Here is a 16,852-nt window from a genome sequence, read left to right on the forward strand (position 1 = left end):
TTTCACCCCTATATTTGGCTCTGTGTTTTTTATTTAATAAGACCATTTAGAAATTCGTCTACAGGGAGTTATTCCATTTTTTTTTATCTGTTGAGACTTGCTTTGCTACAGAGTATGTGGTCAATTTTGGAGAAGGTTCCATGAGTTGCTGAGAAGGTATATTCTTTTGTGTTTGGGTGAAATGTTCTTTAGATGTCTGTTAAGTCCATTTGTATCATGGCATCTGCTAGTTCCATTATTTCTCTGTTAAGTTTCTGTCCAACAGACCTGTCCATTGGTGAAAGTGGGGAGTTGAAGTATCCCACTATTACAGTGTGGGGTTTGATGTATGATTCAAGCTATAGTAATGTTTCTTTTACAAATGTAGGTGCCCTTATATTTGAGACATAAGTGTTTAGAATTGAGACTTCATCTTGATGGATTTTTTCCTTTGAAGAGTATAAAATGTCCTTCTCCTTCTCTTTTGATTAATTTTAGTTTGAAGTCTATTTTGTAAGATATTTGGATAGCTACACCAGCTTGTTTTTTAGGTCCATTTGATTGGAAATTTTTTTCCCAACCCTTTACTCTGAGGTAATGTCTGTCTTTTAGGCTGAAGTATGTTTCTTGTATGCAGTAGAAGTATGGATACTGTTTTTGTACCCATTCTGTTAGCATGTGTCTTTTTATAGGCAAATTGAGTCCATTGATATCAAGAGATAGTAATGTCCAGTGATTGTTAATTCTTGTTATTTTTGGTTTTGGTGGTGGTGGTAGTAGTAGTGTTTGTGGGTTTCCTTTCCTTGGGATTTACTGGTATGAGGTTATCTAGTGCCTTTGTTTTAGTGGGTACAGTTAACTTCCTTGCATTGGAGTTTTCCTTTTAGCAGCTTCTGTAGGGCTAGATTTGTGGAAATGTATTGTTTAAGTCTGTTTTTTTTTTTTTTTTATTTCATGGAATATCTTGTTTTCTCCATTTACAGTGATTTAGAGCTTTGCTGGGTATAGTAGTCTGGGCTGGTATCTGTGGTCTCTTAGTGTCTACAGAATGTCTTCCCAGGATCTTCTCGCTTTCAGAGTTTCCATTGAGAAGTTGGTTGTAATTTTTTTTATTCATTTTACATACCAACCACCTATTCCCCTCTTATCCCTCCTCCTGCCCCCACCACCGCCACCTACCCCCCCAACCCACCCCTCATCCTATCCTCCTCCCATGGGGGGAAAGCAAAGCCTGGTATATAATTCTTATAGGTCTACCTTTATGTGCTACTTGGCCTTTTTTCTTTTGGTGCTCTTAATATTCTGCTTTATTCTGTATGTTTAGTGTTTTAATTATTATGTGATGAGGGAACTCATTTTTTGTTTGTTTATTTGTTTTGTTTTGGTCTAGTCTATTTGGTGTTCTGTAAGTTTCTTGTACCTTTTTATAGGCTTGTCTTTCTTTAGTTTGGGAAATTTTTCTACGATTTTGTTGAATATATTTTCTGTGCCTGTGAGCTGGAATTTTTCTCCTTCTTCTATCCCCATTATTCTTAGGTTTGGCCTTTTCATGGTGTCCCAGATTTCCTGGATGTTTTGTGTTAAAAATTTGCTGGATTTAACATTTTCTGTGACCAATGAGTCTATTTCCTGAATCATATCCTCAATGCCTGAGATTCTCTCCTCCATCTCTTGTATTCTGATGGTTATGCTTGCTTCTGTAGTTCCTGTTCATTTACTGAGATTTTCCCTTTTCAGTATTCCCTCAATTTGTCTTTATTGCCTCTGTTTCAGCTTTCAAGTCTTGAAAGTTTTTCTTCACTGGTTTGATTGTTTTTTTCTTGGGTTTCTTGGATTTCTTTAAGGGATTTACTGATTTCTTCCAGTTATTTTTTTTGTTTGTTTGTCTTTTCATCCATTTTTAAGGAAATTTTTTATTTCCTCTTTACCTTCTATCTCTTCTGTCATCTTCATAAAGTTATTTTTAAGATTGTTTTCTTCTGGTTCATCTGCTTTGGGATGTTCAAGTCTTGCTGTTGTAGAACCACTGGTTTGTGGTAGTGACATATTATTCTTTATATTGTTGAATATACCCTTACACTGCCATCTACACATTTCTTCCTCCAATCTGTACAGGTGGAGCCTGTTCCTCTTCTGAGAGTCCCTCTTCCTCCAATCAGTACTCTTTTTCTCAGTTGGTGCAGATGGAGTGTGCAGCTCTGGTGATCGATGGTGGCTTGCCTGGGGGAATGGTTAGTGAAAGAGCAGAGAGGAGGCTGCTGCCCAGACTCTGGGGCTGTGATGAGTGTGTGGAGGGGCAGAATATATGCTCCCAGGGCCTAGGGGCTAGAGAGTTGGCACATTTTAAGTTCTTAACCCTGATAATAAAAGATTTTAAAATTTTACACCTAATAGAAATGCTTTAATTGCTTAACATGTAAAATAATAATTAAAACATAAAATCACCTCTAGAGGAAAAATCTAAAATAAGATTACTAATTTAATATGGAATAAGGTCTGGAAAGGAAGTAGGAATTGCTTATTTTTAACATTATATACAATACCTACTTCCCCTGGTTTGTACAGAACAATGCATTAATGACAAAATCATGTTGAAAATATATTCCATATAATTGAGTAAGCAGGAAACAAAATAATTCAATATTATTTAACATTTATTTGTATTTGTATATATAACGAACTGTATGCACAGATTTTCAGCAACTAAAAGGGCTGAATCAAAAGTATCAATTTTAAGTGTTAAATCAAAGTTGTCCTTTAAAGATACTAGTGTATGAAAATGAGCTCAAATACAAGAAACAAGGTTTATAAAGAAAGAAAGGAAACATGATTAAATTTTATATAATTTTTTTCACAGAAATTTCATACATTGCATACAACATTAGTTGAACACTTCCTGTAAAGCATGGTAGTCTCAACTGTGCTGGTTGCAGTTACATTTTTGTACATTCTTGGAAAAATAAAATGGTTAATATTCAGTAATTTCTGTTTTTTCTTACAAACAATGGAATCTTATGAAACTGAAAAGCATCTGTAAGGCAAAGGACACTATCAATAAGACAAAACAGCAGCTTTTGGACTAAGGAAAGCTCTTCACCAACTTATCAGAGGGCTGATCTACAAAATATATAAATAACTCCAAAAACTAGACATAAAAAAGACAAATATTCCAACTAAAAAATAGGGTACAGACCTAAATGAGAATCTCAACATAAAAATATCAAATGACAGAAAAAAAACGTTAAGAAAATGTTCCATATCCTTAGCCATTGCGGAAATGTAAATCAAAACAACTCTGAGATTCCATCTTGCTCCTGTTAGAGTACCTAAGATCAAAAACACTGATGACAGATTAAGCTATAGAGGATGTGGAAGAAGGGGAACATTATTCTACTGTTGGTAGGAGAGTATGCTTGTGCAGACATTTTGGAAATCAACATGGCAGTTACTCAGAAAATTGGTAATCAATCTACCTCAGGACCCAGCTATACTACTCTTGGGCATATACCCAAAGGATGTTCAACCATATCACAAGCATACTTGCTTAAGTATGGTCATAGCAACTTTATTCTAACAGCTAGAATCTGAAAACTACCTAGATGTCCCTCACCTGAAGAATGGATAAAAAAAATGTAGTACTTTTACAAAATGGAGTATTACTTAGTTGTTAAAAACATTGACATCAGGAAATTTGAAAGTAAGTAGACAAAACTAGAAAAAAATTATCCTGAGTAAGGTAACCCAGACCCAGAAAGACAAACATGGTATATATTCATAAGTGGATATTAGCTGTAAAATAGAGGATAACCATGCTAAAATTCACAGAACCAGAGAGACTTGGTAACAAGGAGGTGCACAAATCTCCCTGGAAAGGGGGAATAGAAGAGATCTCCTGGGTGGACTTGGAGGCAGGTAGGGATGGTAACTTGAGGGAATGGGTTGGCGGGTGGGTGGAGGGGGAGAGTACTGAAAGAAATGACTGGAAAAGGGGTGCTTTTCTGGTTCAGGTAGAAACGTGATGCAAGAGAAATTTCCAGGAATCTACAAGGATGACCATAGCTAAGACTCCTAGCAATAGTGGATACATAGCCTGAATTGGCCATCTCCTGTGATCAGATTGATGACTACCCCAATTGTCATTAGAGAGTTTCATCCAGTAACTTCCTGAAAAAGATGCAGAGAGCCACAGCCAAACATTAGGCCAAGCTCCAGGAATCCTGCTGAGGAGAGGGAAGAAGGATTGTAGGAGCCAGAGAGATCAAGGACATCACAAGAAAACCCACATAGACAACTCATCTGGCTCATAGGAACTCACACAGTCTGAACCTACAGCCAGGGAGGCTGAAAGGGACCAACCTAGCCCTTCTACATATGTGTAACAGTTGTGTAGCTTGGTCTACTTGGGGAATACCTAATAATGTGAGCATGGGCTGTCCCTAATATGTTGGCTGGCTCTTGGGAACCTATTCCTCATGCTGAATTGCCTTGCCCAGCCTTACTGTGAGGGGAAGTGTTTAGTCTTATCACAATAGATATGCCATGCTTTGTTGATACCCATGGGAGTGTAGTGGGTAGTCATTCCAGTTTTGATCTGCAAGTTCCAACCCCCCATTGAGGCTCCAGCAACTGTCATGCCTAAGAAGCGGGTCCAGGGGAGGCTTGTTTACCTTGTGTATGTGAAGCCTTAGTCCTTAGTTAATTTCGGTAGATAAGATTTACAGATTTATAGTCACCTATGCCTGTCATCTCTATAGTTATGTTAGTTAGGTTATCCAGATTTACAGATACATAGGTCAGATGGACAGGTAATCTTCAAACACTTCATAGACCTAGAGAATATGGCATTTAAATAACTTAGAATTCTGTTGACGTGAGACACAATTGCTCCTGGCAGTACCAATTTGATCCCGAGAGAATGTTGGGCTTCTAAGACATTTCCATTGGAAGTTTGTCTTCTTGACACAAAACGGCCTACTGGGCAAAGAACTGCCCTTGCCTTTGACGGCTGACAGTGTGAATGCAATGCTGTCTTTTCTGGACAAGCGGGACACAAGGAAAGTGACCACTGTACTCTGCCAAGACAGGGTAAGATGGTCTTTCAGAATTCCTGCTTCTGAAAATGGTCTGTCAGATACTCTAGGCCTGTAGCCAATTTAAATGCACCAACAATGCTGAGAAACATTAGGTGACTGTCCAGGCTGCCAGCTGTCTTGGTCTGCTCTTGCAAGATTCCCGAAAGTTGCTTGCATCCATCTACCATTTCTCAGGTACCATTATGTTCCTTCTCAGGTCTTTGATGGGATTGAAGACTAGCAGTTATAGTTACAACTTAGTATATATAATATCTTAGATAGAAAATATTAAGTATTAGATTCAGGTTCTTTAGGATAGGACACCTTTTGGAATGATCTTTATAACATGCCATTTACCTATGCTCTATACTTCTCTGGATTTCAGTATGTGTTTCTTGCTTGATATTGTTTGCATTGGTTGTAGTTCCATCTTATCTAGGTCATTATCCCTCATTATTCCTGGACAATATTTGATAACCATTCCTTTGTATATAGTCTTGTATTAGTTTAGAACCTTCTTATTTAGACAAAAAGGGGGAGATGTAGTGGGTAGCCATTCCAGCTTTGATCTGGAAGTTCCAACCCCCATTGAGATTCTGGCAACTGTCATGCCTACAAGGCGGGGCCAGGGGAGGTGCCTGGAGACCAGAGATCTGGATGGGCCAGCACTCTCTCTGTTCTGGGACCCTAAACGGTGGAGATTGACCAAGCAGAGCTCCAGAGAACACTGCTGGACTGCGATATACCTTCCCCAGACCCCGTGACATACCAACCCCTTAATTTGTAAGTTATGCCATTAAATAAATATTCTTTTAACTACGTGGAGTGGCCTTAATAATTTTACCAATATAGGAGGCTTACCCCTTTCTGAACAGAAACAGAGGAGTGTATTGAGGGGGATAGCAGAGAGGAGGGTGAGAGGGACTGGGATTAGAGGAGGAATAAAAAACCTCAGTCAGGATGTAAAATAAATACATTAAATAAAAAATTGTTTATTCAGGTAAATGTGTCAATTTCTGTGAAAACCTGGAATATCATGACATTGGTAATTTTTTTCTGAAGTACACTTTCATGAAATAAGCCAAAATTTATTATGTTCATATATGCTTATATTAGTCATACAAACATCACAGACTAATCACAGATCCTCCAGATAGCACCAAAGATAAAAACATGTGTTCTTAGAAATATAGTAACTTCGCTAAAAAACAAAAACCAAAACTACCCACACTTTTTCTTATTTAAATCAACGTTATTTCCTTTTGAAAAATATTTGCTTATTTATCATTTCTTATCATGCCTTTCAATTTTACCTTTAGGAATTTACTTGCTATGACATAATAAAAACATTTTTCAACTGTTTGTTATCCTTGATTACCTATTTTATTGTATCATGATTTATTTGGCTTTCTATTTCCTTTTAACAGTTATTCTGAAAGAAATATAATTGACAGGAATACTTGCATATTTAAATTTAAGATGATAATATATATATATATATATATATATATATATATATATATATATATATAACATAATAAAGCTGAGAACATATCCTGTAGTTCTTTATTTTATAATAACCAATGCTACCTGTAAGTTTCAAGTACACAACATTGTTTTAGGCCCAAACACTGAAAAGAAGTTCACACCTCATCTCCTTTATGGTTTTATATGTACAGCTAATCATTTCATTTCCCAATTTCGTTAACTCACTTTCATATGTTATTTTAGGTAGAACATTTTCTTAAATATATACTTATTCTAATATTTAAGATTTTAAGGTGATAAGATTTTGGGAAACCCAGCTGAGAGATCCAGCCCATTCTGTGTGATATTTGCATTTTATTCTAGGCACATCTATAATAATCTCTTCAGCAAATGGAATCTATACTCCCACATGAGTGGAGTGCTAAATTTAATAACTTCCTAAGGGTTTTGATTTTTGACTGTGATGATTTCAAAGATTATAGTATAATTTAAAAATGAGAAAATGTTGTGGGTTTCACTAGGAAGTATAAAACTATTGTCACTCTTTTTTGTCAGCACATTGATTTCCATATTTAAAAGTAAGTATACTTTCAATACTATGCACTCAGTAAGATATCTTGATAGTAATTTCCTCATTTTTGAAATAAAGGTAATGATGATAGGTCCCTTATAGCTTTATGGTTAGGAGTAAATTAAATCTTCATATGTATCAGGTGTTGAAGTTCCTGGATCAAGTACTCAATGTATTTTAGTTATAATTATTAGATAGTAACACTGTGTATAATTTTTTCTCTCTCCCTCTGTTCTTTGTCTCTATATGTACATATATGCACATTGAAGATGGTCTAATGGAAGTTTTATCATTAACTACTATCACAGACTCTTTTATAAGCAAATCAATATTCAGAGATGGAATGAAAGTATGTCAATAAAGGATTTAGTTTAATTTGAGTGTAGCATGGAAATTAACAATTAGTACCATCAATATAATATTTAGTAATTAAGTGTTTTATAAATGAATCAATTAAATATTTTATGTTGATTATTTAATACCTCCTACTTATGTCCAATGCATTTTACATAGTATGTACTACAGAGCACTAGAAAATCTAAGAAAAAATGATAACCCAGATATTCTTTACATTAATAAAAGCTTTGCCATTCATTATTTTATAACTAAAATCCTTGTTCTTCATACTAATGTGATTTTTAATTGATAATATTCATATGTTGGCTAACAATATTTACCTATCACACAGGTTTGGGCAATTTCAGTGTGCTATTACTCTTTTATGTTTTCTTTCTTCATTTTGTTCTCCTCTTCTTCCTCTTCTTTCTTCTGAGATAGGGCCCCACTCACTTTTTTGAGATGTTAAAAATAAACATGGAACATCTTTGTGTAAACAAATGAAGAAAAAATTAATATCTCTATAGGTATACTTAATTTTCTTTCTCAATATGAAGAATTGTCTGTTAGGAAAAATATCCTAGCTTTCATAGGTTCAGAGATGTTATATGTTCGGTCTATGTCAGCATAAAAAGACAGCATTGTTTACCCTCCCATTAACCCTCATTTCAGAGTATTTGTTTGAAGGAAACATCCTTTTCTGCAGCCATTCATAAAAACGCCAATAGAGCTGATGTTCATGGTGAAAACTGGCAGAGAACTTCCTAGAATTTTTCATGTGGCAGAATAGTTTTGATTACTGTTATCATATACAAAATGAGTTAGGTAATTTGTTCTCACCTTTGATATTTTGGGACTATTATTGTGTAAGCAGTAGCTTAATTGCCACCCAAAGGCACAACATATTTTTGCATTTTGCGATTTAGCTGATGCTTGATACTTAGCATGGCCTCCCATGAAATCTGCTAGCCATTTGTTTTCTGTAACAAGTTCATTCAATTGTCTAAAAAATGAATTCAGATGAAAAGTCAGAGCACTAATCATCCATAAACACTTTGAGAGTAAATGGGCTAAATAAAAGAGATAATATAAATCTATGAACAATAAATAGAATGTCTTCCCCCAAACCTTGAAAAGACATTATTAATTCATTTTGTCTTTACTGTTTTACCACTTAAATTAAGAAATAAAAATAAAATTTTAGAAAATTGTACACTATTATCATTGTATTATAGGTAACACCAAGTCTATCTAAGAGAAAGTTATGGATATATAGATGATATATACATAGATGTAGCTAATGCTAGAAATGTAGATACTATTTATACACACACACACACACACACACACACACACACACACACACACACACACATATATATATATATTGCATATACTTCTTACTTACCATCACTGGTCAGGAACCTTTGTTTAAGAAAATTGAAAAATTGGTGTTGAGTAGATGGTTCATTTTGTATAAGTGCTTCCCATGCAAAAATGTTAGTACATGAGTTCAGATCCCCAGATCACAATTGAGAACATTAGTGATCACAATTCTCTTACAGAGAGATAATGGGTACAAATATAAGCTCCTGGTACATCAGAGTCTTGCATATGCAACACTTACAACAAAAACATACAACCAAAACTGTATCTCATGGGAAAGAGTGAACATATTGACAATAGTGTCATCTGACCTCTGTACATGCACCAGCATTTACACAAACCATGCAGTTTTTCACATACTTATTTAGGTATACACCCAAACACTGTATACACATCAATAAAAGGTAAAAAGAATAACCCAGTTTAAAAAATTATTGCATATTAGTGAAAATTCAATCTTCACATATAAGAGCAATTAAATCCCAATAAAATGCAATATAGTATTCAAAAATGGAATTTTTACATAGAAATATGCTATGTTACAATCCTGCTAAATAATATAAAATGCTAGCAAAAATACAAAAGACTATCAAAACAATTGGAGTGTTGCCTATTTTATGTATTGGAAGGAAACCAATGTAGAAAATAAGTTAATTCTGCCTTGATTGATCTATATATTTAATCCATATCAGTCCATACCAAATCCCAGTAGGAGTGCTGCAGAGATAAACAAACTGAATCCAAAGTGTCTGTGGAAGAACAAAGGAATGCATTCATGAGCAGCAGTAATTGGACTCAGTGGGTTATTGCAAATGGAGGATATGAATGTGCTGTGGAGGAGGACTGGGGAGCTAGAGAGGGGTAATGGGGCAGATATGATGAATATAATTTTTATACATGTGAGACATTTTCAAATAATAAATATTACTATAAAGAAAAACAGTTGTAAAAAGAACAAAATTGGAGGGATGGCATCCAATTTGTAAGAATTATAAAATTGAACTATTTAAGAGTGTGGTTTGGTAAAGAGATAAACAATTAGCTCAAGGGAACAGAATAGGGTCTAAAATATAGCATTTCACACACTTCAGAATAACTGAAAGTATGCTGTTACTGCTATAAAAAAGTACTGGCCTTATTGTTGGTGAGAGTGTCCAGCAGCTGTAAATCCTCTGTCTGGAAAAGCAAACATTTCAGTACTCAGTGGCTTCTCTCAATATGTCAATCCAGCAATCCATTTCTTGAGTATCCAAGAGAAAGGAGAAATTTCATGAGCAGAAGCCTGCACATGAATACCTACGAGATCCCTATGCAAAATCTCCACAACTAAAGCTCGGCAGGTGAATAAATAAAGTGTGGGACTTGTATACATTTCTAGGTTATATAATTTACACAACAATTAGCCTTAGATGTTTATATTTAATGACTAAATTCTAGGAATTATAAAATTGTGGTGATGAACTGGTTTGTGATAGTGATACATAGACTGGAGGTATGGCATAAACATGAATGAATAGTAGGTGGAAGTGCTTTGGGCTGAGAGAATACTGACTTTTGAATTCAGCGTCTGCTAATACAAGTCTACTCCGCATGAAAATTTAACCATACACCAAACAGGAAGATCATTTCAGCATATGATAACTTTCTAAGCTCACTCATGTGCAGAAGCATGCACATGAAGTGAGTAATAATCTTAGAGGACAGATGACATTTAAAAGGATAAGTACAGTGAAAAAGACAAAGTGAAACTGGGGAACTATTGCTCATATCTTTAAAAAAAAAGAAACAGTATTCAATAGTCATTATACCATAAAATATCCAATAATTAATTAAAACTGGAGAAATTGCTCAATAAAACACTTTTAGAACTCTGAACAACAAAAGTAGCTAACAATGAACACAGCAAACACAAGATTGAAATATATTTGTGAATGAATGCTGAACATAGCAGGTAGAGTAGGTTAAATAAATGAAATAATCAATCACAGTCCACCAAACTTAGGAGGACAGATTTGTCTGTTCAAAATTCAGAATCAAATTATGTAGATTAATGCTAGTTGTATTAGTAAATGCATAATACAGTGACTTGTGGTGGGGATGGAATATACGAAGCTTTTCTGAATATAAACAAGTCCACATTTTTGCATTTTGGTTTTGGTTTTCAGTATGTGGCATGAAAACACCCTAGTGTTTTGATCAGTCCCACCTTAAAATTGCACTGTTTAGAAGCATACCCTATTTTTCTTTTCCCTGATTGGTTCCACAAGGAGATGTTAAGCTGCATTAAATTCATTCCAAAGAATATCCCTAGGAGCAATGATTTATTCAGGCTTGCTAAAGTGCATCACAAACAGTAAACACAGACTTTTGCTTTGAATGTGCTAAGTGCTGTTATGTGACCTTCAGAATCCCTACAACCCCTTCACTACCACAGTCCAGAATGTCTAAAACAACCTCACCACCACAGCTCAGAATCCTTACAACCACCTCACCATGACAACTTAGAATCCCTACAACTACCTCACCATGACAACTCAGAATCCTTACAACTACCTCACCATGTCAGCTCAGAATCTCTACAACCACCTCACCATGACAATTCAGAATGTCTGCAACTACCTCACCATGACAGCTCAGAATCCTTACAACTACCTCACCATGTCAGCTCAGAATCCCTACAAACACCTCACCATGACAACTCAGAATCCTTACAAACACCTCACCATGACAGCTCAGAATCCTTGCAACCGCCTCACCATGACAACTCAGAATCCCTACAACCACCCCAACAGCTCAGAATGTCTGCAACCACCTCACCACCACAGCTCAGAATCCCTACACCACAGAAAGTGGAATGTGAAGCTGTACCATAGTGATGACAAAATCCTGCTGAAATGTTTACCACAAACAAGACTTTTCTGTGACAGTTTGGGTCGATAAGCCAATGCATTTTTGCACCATTTTTTTGAATTTTTTTGTTCAACTTTGATTTCCTCTTACATGTAATATAGTAAAACAGAGGGCTAAGCATTTTAATTTTTGTTATTATTAGCATTTTCTCTGTTCCTTTCAATGTAAAATAGCAAAACCAATGCACCATGTATCTTTTCCTTTCATACATTTCAGGAATCATAGTATTCACTATTAAGGTCACATATTTAATCAATGAGACATAACTCCATATTCTATAGCTAAAGGGTATCTCATTGTTTATATATCAAAATTAGTATGTCATCATTTCAGTTTTCTTTAGTATGTGTAGCAAACATACCCTGTAAGCTTCGATGTGACCATTATTTATTCCTTTATGGTATTTTGAAAATAAATTGCCCAACCTTGGTTGAAATATTCACACAAATGTTGTTGTTACATATACATGGATTCAATTTCCAGATGATCCATTGACTATACTGTATTTCATAAGGAAAGGGAAACTAATATGAATTCTTCAATTTATAGGATGTCTAAAATTGTACTCACAATTTTTTTACTTTATCTACATATGGAAGTGTAAAAATGTACAAGATAACACCAAGTAATTAAAATTACATGTTAGAAAACAATGACATTATTAACAAGTTCATGATTGTTCAACATTAGGTAATCTGTCTACTGCAAATGATATCACCTATATTCACTAAAAGACAAACTACACTAAAAATCAATAGTAGAAATACTGCAAGCTGAATGATTGTGCCACAATTTTAAGTATATATTTTTGTGTTTGAATTTTTTAATTTTAATTTTAAAAAAATGCATGATCAAATTCAGCCTATTTTCTCCCTTGATTTACCCCTTTGTCTCTTGGCACTGCAATTCACTCCCAACATCATGGCCTCTTTATTTTCATTTAAACCTGCTCTGTCCAGTTAGTATTGCCAATATGTGTATGTATGTAGGCCATCTTTCCAGCCTGGGATCAACAGCAATTGTAATTGTGTCTTTGTCTTAAATGAATTCAAGTAATACAATACAACACAAAGCAGACAGAAAATATAAAGCAATTGTAAATCATTAGACTGTTACTTAAATACATTATAAGCACAGCTAATTCATCTTGATATAAAATATAAAAATGCATTATATTTTTTTTTACTATGTTCAATTGGATGAGAAACAAAAAAGCCACTGTTCAGAAAGTAGTAAGAGGCATCTGAGACTAATGCCAGAGAGCTTGGTGTCTAGAATCATGGGTTTGTTTGAACTCATGATAAAATTATATTTCTACATTGTTGTAATATGATGGAAATTGAATTTGTGTTTCTGTATATTTCTCAATAGATAGACTTTGACAAGGAGACATCTGGGCCTGCTGCATGTCATCATAAACCACATTTCTACTCTAGTTATTTCACATCATAGACCAGCATCACTCAGAATTCAAATGCCATGAAGGAGAAGAGAATACCATAATCATCAGTGGTTGACCTGATATTGTGAAATTCTGAGTTATATAAAGATAAATGCTAAAGTCATATATTCTAGATTTGAAGAACTTTTTGCCTGATCTGATTCTCTTCTTTTGTGTAAGTAAGGCTTTACTTTCTCCTGCAAATTACAAAATGAAATGATTTCCCTAATCTTTGCTAGACTCTTCTTAATAAGTAGATCTCATCAAATGATCTAAATGTTTTATTTATGTAAGTGTTCAATCACTTAAATAAAGCAAACTGTATCCTCAATAGACAACTCAGTAAAAACAAGATCTGTTTTTATCTCTTAATTCCATTTTACTTAAAATTATTTTATACAATGTATTTTGTTAACCTAATTCTACCATATACTTCCCATCTTTCTAGCCACTCAACTTTGTTCTTTCTTTTTCTTTCAAATGGAACACACATTTTAAAAAATGAGAACAAAGCAAGCAGACAAAACCAATAAGAACAAAATTTCCAAACTAAAAAAATACATAAAATCATGAAGCTTGTTTTATGTTTTCCAAACACTCCTTTTTATGGGATTTCCAAGGAGTGTTTTTGGTATACCCAGTGACATGCCACTGGAAAATATGGATTTTACATTTGCCAACTGATATCAATTTCAGACAGCTTCTTATTTAGGAGTGGAACCTCATTTCCACTTTGCTCATTCAGAGCTGGGATCCAGTCCAACTTGTACCTGGGCAGGTCTTATGCATGATGCCACTGTCTCTGAGTTCAAATGTTTATCAGTCCTGCTGTGTCTGAATGATGGTTTCCTTAGGGTGGTCATTCATTACCACTGACTCTTTCTCAACCTTTCCACTTTCTCTTCCACAGAGTTCCCTGATCCAAGGGGGGAGGAGTTTGATTAAGGCATCCCATTTAGGACTGAGTGCCCCAAAATCTTCCACTCTCTGCACAAAGTCTGGTGTGTATCTCTGTGTTAGTTCCCATATACTTTATAAATAAGCTTCTCTGATGATGGCTGAGTGAGGCACTGATCTAATAGAAATAAAAATGTCATTAAGAGTCATTTTATTGTTATGTTCCTTTACCAGAGTAATAGTTTTAGGATTTTACATAGGCCCATGACCTATCTAAGTCTCAGGTTCTTGGCCACTGTCACAGTGTCATGTATGAGTTCTATCTCATGAGATGGGCCTAAATCTAATAAAAAACTGATTGGTTATTTCTATAACTTTTGTGCCACTGCTGCACCAATAGGTTCTGCGGGCAGATCTCTGCTTCGGGTTGTAGGTTTTGTAGGTGAGTGATACTGATGATTTCCTTTCTCCTTGAGTAACATTCAGAATTCTTTCCAGCACCATGGTTGCTTGTTAGTAGGGGTAAAGTTTCTAGTTGAGTGCCGAAATGAACCTAATATTTAACATCTTGATATCATGGCTAAGATCTTTTTATTTACAAATAATACTTCAGTTATGATTTCTGTTTTAGAGTACAAAATGTCTTCTTTAAAGAAAAAATATCTGTATTTTTATTAAAATATTTACATTATGGACAATTTAGAAAGCAAAGCAAAATATAATAATGAAAGAATGGATTATTTTTTTCTATTACCTTTTAAGAAATTATCAGTTTATGGAAAAACTATTTTTTTTGGAAGCAAGTTTTTTTTTTATTGAAAATACTCTTTTATTAGTCAATGGCTCTTGTGGAAATAATCATTATTCTAATTCATGTAACTTAATTTAAATTTTACAAATATACATAAATGTAGATATTTTCTAGTTTCCATTTTTACTTATAAATTTTACAATTTTATTATTGTTTACAGATGAATGGAATTCCATTGTGTATGTATATGGCATTTCCATCATCCATTCACCTGTTGAAGAATATTGAAGTTGTTTCCACATCCTAGCTCTTGTACAAAGAATGGCAATGAACCTGTAAGCATAGGATGCTGAATCCTTTGGACATATGCAAATGATTGATATAGAGTAATGTGGCTAATATATTTCTATACATTGATTCCCACAGTGGCTGCACCCGTTGCCTTTTTCACCAAGTGAAATTTCAACAAGTGAAAATTTCAACAAGTGAAATTTTTCAACAAGTGAATATTCCCCTTTTCTCTACATCTTTGATCTTAGTCATTCTGACTAGAGTAAGATGAAATCTCAAAGTAGTTTTAATAAACATTTCACTAATTTCTTAGAGACATTGAACACTTTTAAAGAAATATCATAGCCATTTTTATTTCTTCTCTTGCACTTTCTTGTTAAGATCCATAGCCCATTATTATTTAGTGCATTTGATTTCTTTTTTTTTTTTTTTGGTTTTTGAGACAGGGTTTCTCTGTGTAGCTTTGCGCCTTTCCTGGAACTCACTTGGTAGCCCATGCTGGCCTCGAACTCACAGAGATCCGCCTGGCTCTGCCTCCCGAGTGCTGGGATTAAAGGCGTGCGCCACAACCGCCCAGCAGGCATTTGATTTCTTAACTCATTGAATTTTTTTTTCTTATACAAAAAGAGCTCCTCAACCTACACATTGATAAACAACCGTATGGAATCTAAAGATTAAAATAATCATTAGGAAATTTGCTTTTAAAATGTACATATTTCTCTTCTAGTAAATGTTAATTTCTTATAAAATCTATTATTAAAAGCATATGCTAAAAGACTTATGTATAGAGTTTTTTAATATACTTATAAGAATGCCTATATTTATAAAGTATTTTTAAAGATCTATAGCATCAATAGTTAGTGAAACAATTTTCAAAAATGGCAGGAAGTTAAAATTATTTGATGTAGTGTAATAGTAGCATGGGAGCACTATACAATAAGCACATTTGCTGAATTATTCTTATTATTCTTGGTGTGTTTTGTGTATGTGCCTTTGTGTATGCATGTCTTTGTGTACATGTAGAGTCAAGAGAACATTGTGTCTTTTTGAGTGTCTTCTCTGCTGTGTTTTTTGAAACAGGGTCTTTCACTTAATTTGGAACTTTTATGAGCTTACTGTGCAGTGAACTTCCAGTCTGCATCCTCTCAGCAATGAATTCTAGTGATTGTCCTGTTTGCACCTATTCAGCACTGGAATTACTGGCATGTAACCACATCTGCCTTTTTGCCGGGATAATGAAGACTGAAGTCATATCCTCATTCTTGTCTAAGCTCATCCAGAGACATTTCCCCAGTCCCCAGAATTACTATTATTATTACAAAATATGCTATAGTCACTGTTTTATTCAGCTCATTTATTACTTTGAAGTATGTCTGCTTTGACTTCTATAGTAGGTTTACACTTTATAAATTCATTTCACTTCTTTTGTGTGTATGTGTATGTGTGCTGGGGTGTATACATATTAGGTAAAACTAGGGCAGTGGATTTCTTCTTTTCTTGCATTATACTACATTTCTTTAAGATAGGGACTCTCACAGGACCCTAAGATTGCTGCTGACAGGGTGGAAGCTTGTGGCCCACAAGCCCCAGTGATCCTCCTGCCTCTCCTCTACCTGATACTGGATTTACATTTGGAATCAGCCACACTCAGCTTTTTATTTCAGTGACAGAGACCCAAACTGAGGTCCTCATGCTTCCACAGCCAGCAATATGCCTCACCAAGCCACCTA

General features: G+C 34.7%; 1 long non-coding RNA gene across 8 annotated transcripts in view; it reads left to right on the forward strand.

Annotated features, from left to right (window-relative positions):
• Positions 1–16,545, forward strand: part of LOC121827292 (uncharacterized) — a 301,492-nt gene extending 284,947 nt beyond the window's left edge. For 4 of the 8 annotated variants that reach the window (XR_013049200.1, XR_013049196.1, XR_013049202.1 and 1 more), the window contains 3 exons: positions 13,114–13,358; positions 14,094–14,184; positions 15,052–15,249. This is a non-coding gene — a long non-coding RNA (uncharacterized LOC121827292). Of the gene's footprint in view, positions 1–13,113; positions 13,359–14,093; positions 14,185–15,051; positions 15,334–16,202 lie in introns of those variants that run through there. The other 4 variants (XR_013049195.1, XR_013049197.1, XR_013049199.1 and 1 more) reach the window with 4 other exon arrangements.
• Positions 16,546–16,852: the final 307 nt, after the last annotated feature.

Source organism: Peromyscus maniculatus, chromosome 2, assembly GCF_049852395.1.
Source record: "Peromyscus maniculatus bairdii isolate BWxNUB_F1_BW_parent chromosome 2, HU_Pman_BW_mat_3.1, whole genome shotgun sequence".
Taxonomy (NCBI): Eukaryota; Metazoa; Chordata; class Mammalia; order Rodentia; family Cricetidae; genus Peromyscus; species Peromyscus maniculatus.